Raw genomic sequence first — 13,086 nt, forward strand, 5'->3', positions numbered from 1 at the left:
GCGACTATGCTTAGCCCTTGTGTTGCATGTACTATGATGCTGTGGTGTGCTTAGTGTATTCATATGACACTCATCTGTGAGCTGTTTTAATGGGGCATTATCCTGCTTAAATGAGTTAAGCTGTACATGCTCATCTGCTCTAATCTCCAGTGGTAATTTCTAGCCTAATGTCTCTGCGCATGGCAGAAGGAAGAGCTTTTCACCCTGAGCTGGACACAAACCCGTTTCCAAAAATCAAAGGACAGTATGTAACTCAGTCCTACACATAGTCCATAATCTTCACCTGGTGCATGGTTTTGTTTTGAATTGGACTCAATTTGTGAGTCCAAAGTTGTTTGCTGAAAAGTTACATGATGGCCAGCCACACCAGCAGAGGATTAGTTGGCCAGTGTTAATTTATAGGACCTGTCAGTGGTACAAAGAAGAACTACAGGTGCCAGTAAGTGAAGTTAACTGTATTTATTCTTGAAAAATAACTTCCTCTATAAGCTCCAACCAAACAAAGTTCCCACCTTCTACTGAAAATCAAACAAAAAGGTTAATCCATAACTAGAAAGTGCTGTGATTATAGGGAACTGCAGTGTGCAAACTTAAAGATCAACTGTGGATTAGGGATTAGGTTGGCGGCAAGTCACTGTTACAGGAAACACCACACTACTAATTTAAGGATGAAGGTGGATGAAAGACTGCTCACCACAATCTGCAGTCAACAGTTTTTTTAGGAACTAAATTAAATTAAATAAATTACACACTTAAGAGTATCTCATTCTTTTGGCTTCCTCGCTCTATGAATTTCTATTTATGTCACTTTTTGTACGTGATTAGTCTCCTATGTCCATGGTGATTCAATAGGTTTTAACAAGGAACAATACATTTGTAATACATTTGAGAAACCCATTGAAGTGGGTAGAGAGGTTCAATAGTTAATTGAGGGAACTGTCAAATTTTGTCACTTTCTCGCTGGGCGGGTTAGATTAAAATCACCCCCATAAACTCCACAACCTGTGGATCAGGATTCTTTGGTGGGGTGTGGGGACAGTACAGAATAGCATCATATTTCCTTGTACAACACTCATACTGCCTTGTTTTTTCTGACTAAGAGATGCATATCATATGGCTAAGATGGATGAAATTAGGCAGCTATGCAGATTTAAGACATGTCTGAGGCACTGGCAATCCCTGAAAGCTGGTCCCAATAGTTCTTTCGTGAACTGTGGCATTGGTGGGTTGGACGTGGGAGTGACTGTTGAAGTACCTTTTAGGTAAGTGATGTGTTGAAAATCCAAATGTCACTTTGTTTTTCCTTTTTCTCGATTAAAAATCTATTAATTGTGAAGTTCAAAAGTGCTTAAGACAAACAAAATGTATCATTTTTAATGAAAAAATTCAAACATGCCTTCGGATTCCCCTAGCACCACACGGCCAATTTTGTGATTTCCAACGTTTGGATTTCCATTCTGGCTTTTATGTCTTTATGTTTTAGTTTCCTCAAATACAAGTGAAGTAATGCTGGGGGAGAAATTCAACATCATTTTGTTTTTTGGGCATAAAATGAAAGTTGGGGAGCCTGATTTCGAGTTGCACCTGATCTTCCCTGGAATTGTGCCAGCTGCCAAATTGCCAGATCTGTCACCTAACTCCATTTACCCACCTTAGCCCCACATTGCTTAATACCTTTGGTTAACAAAAATCTATCAATCTCCAATTTAAAATTAACAATTGAGCTTGCATCAACTGCCGTTTGCGGAAGAGAGTTCCAAACTTCCATCACCCTGTGCGTGTGGAAGTGTTTCCTACTTCACGCCTGAATGTCCTGGCTCCAATTTTTAGGCTACAGACAGAGCGAAGCGATTCCACAACCAACAGATCAGATCAAAGCTCTGCAGTCCTGCCTCAACCAGTCGTGAATAGTGGAGGACAATTAAACAACTAACGGGAGGAGGAGGCTCCATGAACATCCCCATCCTCAATGATGGCGGAGTCTAGCATGTGAGTGCGAAAGACAAGGCTGAAGTGTTTACAACCATCTTCAGCCAGAAGTGCCGAGTGGATGATCCATCTCGGCCTCCTCCCGATATCCCCACCATCACAGAAGCCAGTCTTCAGCTAATTCGATTCACTCCACGTGATATCAAGAAATGGCTGAGTGCACTGGACACAGCAAAGGCTATGGGCCCCGACAATATCCCGGCTGTAGTGCTGAAGACTTGTGCTCCAGAACTAGCCACACCTATAGCCAAGCTGTTCCAGTACAGCTACAACACTGGCATCTATCCGACAATGTGGAAAATTGCCCAGGTATGTCCTGTCCCCAAAAAGCAGGACAAATCCAATCCGGCCAATTACCGCCCCATTAGTCTACTCTCAATCATCAGGAAAGTGATGGAAGGTGTTGTCGACAGTGCTATCAAGCAGCACTTACTCACCAATAACCTGCTCACCGAAGCTCAGTTTGGGTTCTGCCAGGACCACTCGGCTCCAGACCTCATTACAGCCTTAGTCCAAACATGGACAAAAGAGCTGAATTCCAGAGGTGAGGTGAGAGTGACTGCCCTTGACATCAAGGCAGCATTTGATCGAGTGTGGCACCAAGGAGCCAGAGTAAAATTGAAGTCAGTGGGAATCAGGGGGAAAACTCTCCAGTGGCTGGAGTCATACCAGCACAAAGAAAGATGGTAGTGGTTGTTGGAGGCCAATAATCTCAGCCCCAGGGCATTGCTGCAGGAGTTCCTCAGGGCAGTGTCCTAGGCCCAACCATCTTCAGCTGCTTCATCAATGACCTTCCCTCCATCATGGGGATGTTCGCTGATGATTGCACAGTGTTCAGTTCCATTTGCAACCCCTCAGATAATGAAGCAGTCCGTGCCCACATGCAGCAAGACCTGGACAACATCCAGGCCTGGGCTAATAAGTGGCAAGTAACATTCGTGCCAGACAAGTGCCAGGCAATGACGATCTCCAACAAGACAGAGAGTCTAACCACCTCCCCTTGACATTCAACAGCGTTACCATCGCCGAATCCCCCACAATCAACATGCTGGGGGTCACCATTGACCAGAAACTTAACTGGACCAGCCACATAAATACTGTGGCTACAAGAGCAGATCAGAGGCTGGGTATTCTGCGGCAAGTGACTCACCTCCTGACTCCCCAAAGCCTTTCCACCATCTACAAGGTACAAGTCAGGAGTGTGATGGAATACTCTCCACTTGCTTGGATGAGTGCAGCTCCAACAACACTCAAGAAGTTCGACACCATCCAGTACAAAACAACCCGCTTGATTGGCACCCCATCCACCACCCTAAACATTCACTCCCTTCACCACCGGCACACCGTGGCTGCAGTGTGTACCATCCACAGGATGCACTGCAGCAACTCGCCAAGGCTTCTTCGACAGCACATCCCAAACCCGCGACATCTACCACCTAGAAGGACAAGGGCAGCAGGCACATGGGAACAACACCACCTGTACGTTCCCCTCCAAGTCACACACCATCCTGACTTGGAAATATATCGCCGTTCCTTCATCGTCACTGGGTCAAAATCCTGGAACTCCCTTCCTAACAGCACTGTGGGAGAACCTTCACCACACGGACTGCAGCGGTTCGAGAAGGGGGCTCATCACCACCTTCTCAAGGGCAATTAGGAATGGGCACTAAATTCTGGCCTTGCCAGCGATGCCCACATCCATGAACAAATAAAAAAAAATTTAAAATCCCCTAGTCCTAGTCTCCCTTACCAGCGGAAATAGTTTCTCTCCATCTACCCTATCAGTCCCCTTAATATCAGTTCCCCTTAACTTCGAACAAATCACCCCTTAATCTTCTAAATTCCAGGGACTACAACCCTAGTTTGTGTAATCTCGCTTTGTAATTTAACCCTTGGAGTCCAGGTATCAGTCTAGTGAATCTACGCTGCACTCCCTCCAATACCAATATATCCTTCCTAAGGTGCGGTGCCCAGAACTAAACACAGTACTCCAGGTGTGGTCTAACTCAGGTTTTGTACAGCTGTAGCATAACTTCAACCCCTTTGTATTCTAGTTCGCTAGATATAAAGACCAGCATTCCATTAGCCTTTTTGATTATTTTTTGTACCTGTCCATGACACTTTAATTATCTATGTACGAGGAATCCTAGGTCTCTTTGGTCTCCACTGTTTCAAGCTTTTCACCATTTAGAAAGTACTCTGATCTGTCCTTTTTAGGTCCAAAGTGGATGACCTCACACTTGCCTACATTGAAATCCATTTGCCACAGCTTTGCCCATTCACTTAATCTATTAATATCTCTCTGTAAATTTATGCTTGCAGGGGCTGAATAGTTGAGGCCCCAACATTGATCACCATGAGACACTGTTAGAACTATTCACAGTATTTATTAACAACTTAGATGACGGGATAGAGAGTCATATAATCCAAGTTTGTCGATGACACAAAGATGGGCAGCATTGTAAGCAGTGTAGTTAGAAGCATAAAATCAGGCTCTCCCTGATCAGCTGAAAATTTTCAAGATGTTCAGTCACTCTATACTTAATTATAGATTCTAGTAATTTCCCAATAACAGATGTTAGGCTAACTGGTCTATAATTCACTGGTTTCCCTCTCTCACCTTTCTTAAATAGTGAAGCGCCATTTGCAATTTTCCAATCTAAAGGAACGGTTCCTGAATTGAGAGAACTTTGGAAGATTATAGTTAGGGCATTTGCAATGTTCTCGCCTACTTCCTTTAAAACTCTGGGGATAGAAACCATCTGGTCCTGGGGATTTATCACCCTTTAGTGCCATTATTTTCATCATTACTGTTAATTTGCATATGTTAATTATGGTGAGTCCCTGTCCCTGATCCAAAATTAGTTTCCTCGGGGTATTCGGCATGCTATCCTCTTCCTCTACTGTAGATACTGACGCAAGGTAATTATTTAACATGTCTGCCATTTCCTTATTTTCATTTACAGTATCACCACTATCAGTTTTTAAGGAGCCCACATTGCTCTTGAGCACCTTCTTTTTCCTCATATAATTGTAAATTTTTTTTGTGTTCATTTTGATTTCCCTTCCAAGTTTCTTTTCATACTCCTTTTTTGTAGCTCTTACTATCTGTTTTGTCACCCTTTACTGTTCTGTGTATCTCTCCCAGTCACCAGGGTCTGTGCTATTTTTTGCATTTTTGTATGCTTTTTCTTTTAGTTTTATGTTGTCCTTTACCTCTTTTGTCATCCATGGCTGTTTTTTTGGCAAGTAAAGCTCTTGCCCCTTAGGGGTATAAACTGGTTCTGTATCACGTTGAATTCTTTTCTGAACACCTCCCACTGATCTTCTGTTGTTGTACCCATTAACAGATTTGCCCAGTTTACTGTGGACAGTCTCTGTCTCACCCGTTGAAGTCGGCCTTATCTAAATTTAGAATCTTAGTAGCTGTTATGGGTTTCTCCCTTTCAAACACAGCATTGAACTTGATCGTATTACGATCGTTATTAGATAAATGATCATGCACCATTAGGCTGTTAACTAAATCTGACTCGTCACTCATTATTAAATCTAATATGGCCTGTCCCCTTGTTAGTTTTAGGATATATTGTTGCAGAAAGCTATCCTGAACACACTCAAGAAATTCGCTACCTTTCTGACATGAGCTCGTCTGCTTATCCCAATCTATATGAAAGTTAAAATCCCCCATTAAAACCACTCTGCCTTTGCTACATGCTTGTTTCATCTCTCCATTTATACATTTTGCCACTTCACAGCTACTACTAGGGGGCCTATACACAACTCCCTCTACAGTCTTAAATCCTTTTCTATTTCTTAATTCTACCCATAAAATCTCCACTGCCTGCTTACCTCTTGTTATATCCTCTCTTATCATTGAAGTGATTTCATCCTTAATCACTAAGGCTTCTCCTCCCCCTCTACCAGTTTCCCTATCCTTCCTGTAGACCTGGTAAATTCAGTTCCTAGTCCTGACCGTCTTGCAGCCATGTCTCAGTAATGGCTACCATGTCGTACCCTCTCAATTAAATTGTGCCTCAATTCATTATGGAAGGAGTGGGCCTTATGGTCTTTTCTTGTTCAAAGCTTTCTCACATTATAATTTTTTCTTGTTCTTAAACTAAAGCTCTGTGGCATTTCTCCTCATTCAGGGAGGTAACAAAACAAATCTCCAGGATATTAATCAAGTTTTATAACCTACACTTACAACACTGACCAGTTACATTCCACAGGTGACTTATCCATGGTCCCAGAAGAAAGGGAACCATCTTGTACTACACAGTATCAATCATTCATGTTTACCCTTATGATACAAAGCTCCAGGATGCAACACACATCCATCAAATTTAGAGGCTGTGAAAGCCTTGTTCCAGAAGGATCTTCAGTTGCTGCATTCTCAGAACATGTCCTTCATTGTTCCAGGACACAGACCACATCAAATGCTTCTTCTCTCTAGTCTTTTCTAGTTCCACATTTCCTTCTTACACCTGCCGAATAATCTGTAGAATTGAAGCCAACTCCATATCCCACACCTTCCATACCACAGCAATTCACTTTTCATTCATCTGCTTTTCTGTTCTCATCATTAATTTGCCTGTTTTATTTTCTAGTAGTCTGAGTATTGTGCTGTGATGTACACAACACTTCTTCAAATATTCCCAGTAACCCTCGGTTCCCCTCTCCTGATCAGTGTCTGTTTGTTCCCTTTACAGTGACCCCCTGCGGCTCAGTCCTTGTTGTTGCTCACGTCCATTTCTCGATCTGTAAATCCTCAGTCAGGTACACCTGTGAGTCTGGATTCAAGCTGGAGGGAGGGGATATGATCACCTGTCTGAGTGATGGACAGTGGAACTCTGCACCACCTGCCTGTACAGGTAAGAGCTGAAATCCAATCCCTCGGAATAGTGAGTGCCAATGGTTGACATTGGGTGTGAAAGGGTTAAATATAAACCCAAATGTTTTAAAGTATTTAGCCCATAGACACTTAGGCCTGGATTTTCCTCTACTATCCCACCCATTTGCAGGAGAATAGTGGCAGAAACAATGGGGAAAATAAGGCAGTGAGGCCTAACGCTATCTCCATACCCCAACCTTAATTTCCCTCCCTTGGGCCCAGTGGGATCGCCACTAGCTGTCTCTTCCTCATCATAACATACAAATGCCAATGGGCAGGTGGGGCACTGGTTCCTGCCCATTTTCCTCCTCACCTGCCCTCACCATCATACTTCAGGAGCACCAAGTGAAGTCTGGAAGTAGTCCCTGGATAGTAGGGGGAAGGGTCTGAAATCTCCTGATGGAAGGAGAAGGGCTAATAGCAGACTACTCTCCCTTCATTTCACTCCATTTCCACTCAAACTCTACCTGCTGAACACCTTAGTCTTGGCCGAGAGATTTGGTATAAGATCTGCAGCAGTCTTCAGGCTCCTCTGCCCTTATAACCTGGTCTGCTGCCTCTTCTGGAGCTGCAGTCATGACTCCATTAAACCTGCTCTCCATATCGACCACAATGATAATATGATACAAGAGTTCTTCACAATAGGGCCTTATCCTTCAGTATTTTTCATTAAAATATAGCATTAGCACACTTTTTCAAGGAATAATAATTTTTAAGGCAACGAATTTCCACGGGAACTTTCCGATCTCCCGCCGTAACTTTGGCAGAAGGTTGGCGGAAGCCCCGGTGAAATGGCGGAAACGGCCATTTACTATTGGAGGAGCACTGCCAACTGAGACTTTAAGGGCAGAGTGTCAGCTTTGGCTCAGTGGTGGCACTCTTGCCTCTGAGTCAGAAGGTCATGGGAGCAAGCCACACTCCAGAGACTTGAGCACATAATCTAGGCTGACACTTTAGTGCAGTAGTGGGAGAGTCCTACACTGTCAAATGTGAGACATTAAACCAAGGCTCTGTTTGGCTGCTCATTTGGATATAAAAGATACCAAGGCACTATTTGAAAATAGCTGGGGAGTTCTCCCAGTGTTCTGGCCAATACTTATCCCTCAATCACCAAGAAAAACAATCTGATCATTTAGGGCATTACTGTTTGTGCGATCTTGCTGTGTGTAAATTAGCTATGGTGTTTACCTACATTACAGCAGTGACTACACTTCCTAGATAGACCAGTTGGGCCGAATGGCCTGTTTCCATGCTGCAAATTCTATGTAATTGGCAGTGAAGCATTTTGGGAGATCCTGAGGTTGTGAAAGGTGATAGATAAATGAGTGTTCTTCCTCAAAAATTGCATTCCATTACTGCTGTCCAGGACAATGACAAAATGACAGCTCAAACCTGGCAGATTCAAAGTTAAGCATTGAAAATAACAAAATCGGACATAACGCAGACAAAATGGGGAAACAGAGGGGATGAATTCCTGCACCGATTTTGGCACAGTAGCAGTGCTGGAACGGCAAAGGAATCACTTTGCGTGGGAAATCAGGTTTACGTGATTTGTGCCTTCCGAAACACTTCTAGAGGTTTCCCTCACGCTATCTGACCCTTCCCACGATCTGCTTGTTGAGAGTTCCTGCTGTCCTCATTTGCATGCGGACACGTGTTGTCTAGTGGTGCTGTAGAGGTGAGTTTCCTGGTTTTACCCCCTGTTACACTCTGGGTAAGTTAGCCTGAAGTATAAGCGGTGTAGCGGCTGAGTGGCCTGACGATGGCGGAAGTGAGGAGTTTGTCAGCTTTGAAGAGTCTGGAATGTTTGGTTAGCAATTTCTGCTGTTTGGAAACAATGGGTGCTAAATTGGGCCGTGTAGCGCCCGTTGTTTTGGCGCTACACAGCCTCTCCGACATCCAAGATGGTGTCTTGGATGCGCACGCACGTTTCCAGCGTGACGTGTGCCAGATGCTATCTTGGTATAGAGTTAGCGCAGGCGCAGATAACGAACGCTGGAATCATGTAAAGTAGGGAGAAAATGGCTTCAATCAGTGTGCAACGCTGATTTAAAGTGAAAGACACCATTTTGGGACTTAACGCTCAACTCAATGCACAGTCTTAACCTCGACCATCTGAACGTGTCCTAGAGTGCCTGGAGGACCCCCCACCAGCGCTATTTAAAGGGACCATGCAGGATTACAGGTTAGTGGCTAGATTATTGCTTCTGGCTGCCGAGACATTTGTAACTGTTTTTGGAGGTCTCCTTTACTTGAATACGAGGACATGGGGACGTAGCCTAACATTTAGAGCCAGGACTTGCAGGAGTGAAGTCAGGAAATGCTTCTACACGCGAAGGGTGGGAGACGTTTGGAAAGCTCTCTGCAGACGGCAGTTGATGCTAGCTCAGTTGTGAATTCTAAATCTGAGATTGATAGATTTCTGTGAACCAAGGGTATTAAGGAATATGGGGATAAGGCGGGTATATGGAGTTAGGTCACAGGCCCACCATGATCTCATTGAATGACAGAACAGGCTTGAGGGGCTGAATGCCACTGTCACTTGCTGCCTCCTGTTATGCGCTACCTTCTCCTGCAAGAAAGCGGGACGTGTGTCTGGGTGATTTGCTTGTCATGGTTGAATAGCTGCCAGTGTGTGTGGCCTGTGAGTTGTGGGTGGGTGGCTTGCAACAGTGGTAATGTGTGAGAGTAAGAGGAAGCATCTGATTGGAAGAGTTGAGTACTGATGGAAAGGGTTTGTTGGTATGTGGGTGATGGGGGTGTAGTGTGTGGTGCAGTGGATGCGGCTAGTGGTGCAGTTGGTAGGAGATGCCACTTGACAGTTGACCTCACTCACCTTGACCACTCATGTCAAAGCATTGAACTTCTTCCTGCACAGCATCCATGTTCATGATGCTGTGCGCCTGGCATTGACTTCGTCCCCTACTGCCTCCCACTGCCTTTTGGGTATATGTCTGGAGGGCCTCTTGGCCCCCCTCCACCACCCCCCCCCCCCCCCCCAACGTGGATATAGAGTCCCTCTTTGTGTCCAGCTCTTGCACCAAGGCCTCTGGTGCATCAGCAGAGAACCTTGATGCACATACTCTCGCAGGCCTGGTACAAACTCAGATCGGCAGATTGGTGAGGACTGCCATGCAGATTGGAGAATGTGGGATTTAGTGGTACGCAACCTTTATTCAATGTTTTGATATAACTCATCAGTGTGTAAAGATAGGGACGGGACCTGCATCTGTGCTTTACGTGTGCGATGTCTCATCTCCGTTCAGACTCCGTGCAGACAGTAGACTGTTATTTTCAGCAATTAACAGGTACCAGATACATTTAAGAGATTTCTAACGGACAGCCTGCCTTTAAGAGATTGGCGCTCCCCCTGCTGGTGGAAAGTGCGAATTGCATGGAATCCTCGTTCAACGCTGATTTCCAACGCAGATTGCAGGTAAATCCTCGTCCTGCCTGCGCAGGGACCATTGGCTGCGGGGTAATAGAGGATTGTGTTACCCCTGCCCAAAAACAGGCCCTATCCAATTTTCCCCCAAATTTATCTACCTGTTATTTTGATTTGTTGCTAATAAAACCAGCACTTAATCTGAACTGCCTATTATTTGATCAGACCACACAAATTTTTTTGGACCCTCTGCAGTCAGGGCAACTCAGAATCAGGTACGGCATTTCTCCTGGACAAACCATTATTACCGAGTTTCCTCGTGGGTCAAGTTTGCAGCATGGATACGCACATGAGTTTACCCAGGAGAACTAGCTTGTACCTCTGCTAGTCATTGGCAGGCACAATGGTTTTCTTAAAGGGGCAATAGCAGTGTGAATCACCTCGAGGAAATTCCAGACCAGAGATTTTGGGCTTGATATAACCCCCCCCCCCCGTCCCCCCCACTGATGACGGGGTGGGGGGGGGAGAGCATTGTTTGGAGTGGGGGGGTTAAACTGTCAAATACGCGAAATGCGACCCTAACCCACCGCGCACGGCAGCAGATATTGGGGTGTCCGAATGTCCTGCCGTGGAGAGGCGGAACGGTCAGCAACATATTTAAATCAGGCTCCTATAATGCGACCGGGAGCCCGATTTGGAATTAACGGCTGCTGCACAGGTTTCCTGAGGTTGGGAAATTCACATTGAAACCGAGGCGAGATTGAGCGGCACTTTATCGGGGTGGTTAAAGGTCAGGAGGCCTGATCTCAATAAAGGTTCAGTACTCACAGCTGCTTTCTCAGTTCCCCCCGGGACATGGTTTGGTGAGAGTACTTGTTGTGAGATACTTATTTCTAGAGTTTGGAGGTGTTCACATAGAGAAGATCATGATGGTTGGCGGCATGGCTGCTCTCGATTGGATTTTGGACGAGGAAGCGAATAAGCATCATCCGCAGCTAGGGCCTGCTGTAAAGGGAGCTGCAGGTGGGCAACAGAGAGGTGGAGCAACAGATGGGTCAAGGTCGCAGGAGGCCCTACCCAACTAATAGGGTCTACGGACAGAGGCTCAGCTTCCATGACCTCTTGGAAAAGCAGTGCTTCTGAGGGCTGAGATTGTTACGTCAGGTGGCCGCAGACATCTGCGGCCTCCTAGAAGAAGAGCTGCTCCCTGTTGGACCTGGTGGCCATGCCTTTCCAGTGGCTGTGAAAGTCACCACTGCCCTCAATTTCTTTGCCTCTGGTTCCTTCCAAGGTGCTACTGGAGACATAGCGAGGGTCTCACTGTGGGCTACACACAAATGCATAAGGCAGGTAATGAATGGATTGTTTGCCAGGGCTGGGAGGTATGAAAACTTCTCCTGTGATCACAATAGCCGGAATGAGTGGGCACTCCAATTCATGTCTCTGGCTGGCTTCCCACAGGTACAGGGTGGCATTCTGAGCACCACCAGATCAACCAGGAGCATTCATCAACCGCAAGGGATTTCATTCCATCAATGTTCAGCTGGTGTGCAACCACAAGAAAAGGTTCATGCAGGTCTGCGCCAGATTCCCTGAGAGCTGCCACGATGCTTTCATACATGCGGCAGTCCAACAACCCCGACCCTTTCAGACCTGGAACCAGCCTTAAAGGATGGCTGCAAGATAACAAAGGATACCCCCTACAAACCTGGCTGATGACACCTCTGAGGAACCCCATCGATGAACACCAGGGACGGTACAACTCCAACCATGTGCCAACCAGGTGTGTCATCGAGCAAACCCCCCGCGTGCAGAAGTTGCGCTTCAGGTGCCTGAACACATCAGGAGGCGCCCTTCAGTACTCACCAGTGAAAGGTCTCCAGGATAATCATGGTGTGCTGCATTCTGCACAACATGGCGCAACAGTGAGGACTAGAGGTGCAGGAGGAACAAGCCGCTCTGCCCTCCTCATCTGATGACAATTCCAATGGTGAGAAGGAGGAGGAGCAAGATGAGGCGCCCAATGCCAGACCAGCCAATCATATTGCTGCCAGAGATACCAGGGATGTCCTAATAGCTCTATGGTTCAGTTAGTCACTCACACTGGACCAAAGTAACTATCACACACCTGCCCCCCCCAACCCCCAATTTACACAAGCAGTCCTGTAACCATCCATCCACTCATTGCACATGCACCATTTGGTCTCAGTCAACTCAGCACCAAATAAATGAAAAGCAGATTTGGCACTATAGCAATTCTATTCCACCAGGATAAATGGACCCAAGTTAGAGAGCCAAATAATACAATACAACAGTCCATTAAACTAAACTACTGTTTATATTTCATAGACAACAATGTGTACAACCTGTTTCTTTGAGAGTTCCGCGTCAAGGCAGTGGAGTGATCAGTTCCGCGGTGCTTGAGGTCTTTCTTTCCTTGGATGTCCTCCGAGATGGGTCTTGGTCTTTTGTCTTCCCCACCGACTGCAGTGTCGAGAGTCTGGATGAGGGTCTTTTTATAACTTTCTGATACAGGCAGGTGTCAATTGATTGACATGTCTGGTTGCAAAGTTCTCCGCCACTCCTGCAAATTAAATTATCGAAAATACTTACTGTGGGCTCTGTGGCATCCAATTGCTTGAATTTGAACTAAAAAAAACAATGTGCGCTATCAACCCAGCCTCTGAGCAGCATGAGTTGCTGCGCGGCTGGAAAAGTCTGTGAGGGGAAGATACGACCACAAAATCTGTCAGGAAGAGAAGTCACGCCCACAGATTCCGGCTGCATTGCTCAAGCAGGCAAGCAGACTTCATTCATTTAA

The 13,086-nt window shown here is 45.7% G+C and overlaps 1 long non-coding RNA gene across 3 annotated transcripts in view; it reads left to right on the top strand.

The window, feature by feature from the left end:
- Positions 1-1,098: 1,098 nt before the first annotated feature.
- Positions 1,099-13,086, top strand: part of LOC137344878 (uncharacterized) — a 97,310-nt gene continuing 85,322 nt past the window's right edge. For all 3 annotated transcript variants that reach the window (XR_010968483.1, XR_010968485.1, XR_010968486.1), the window contains exons 1-2: positions 1,099-1,262; positions 6,699-6,860. This is a non-coding gene — a long non-coding RNA (uncharacterized lncRNA). The remainder of the gene's footprint in view (positions 1,263-6,698; positions 6,861-13,086) is intronic.

The sequence above is a fragment of the Heptranchias perlo genome, chromosome 28 (assembly GCF_035084215.1).
Source record: "Heptranchias perlo isolate sHepPer1 chromosome 28, sHepPer1.hap1, whole genome shotgun sequence".
NCBI classification, from domain to species: Eukaryota; Metazoa; Chordata; class Chondrichthyes; order Hexanchiformes; family Hexanchidae; genus Heptranchias; species Heptranchias perlo.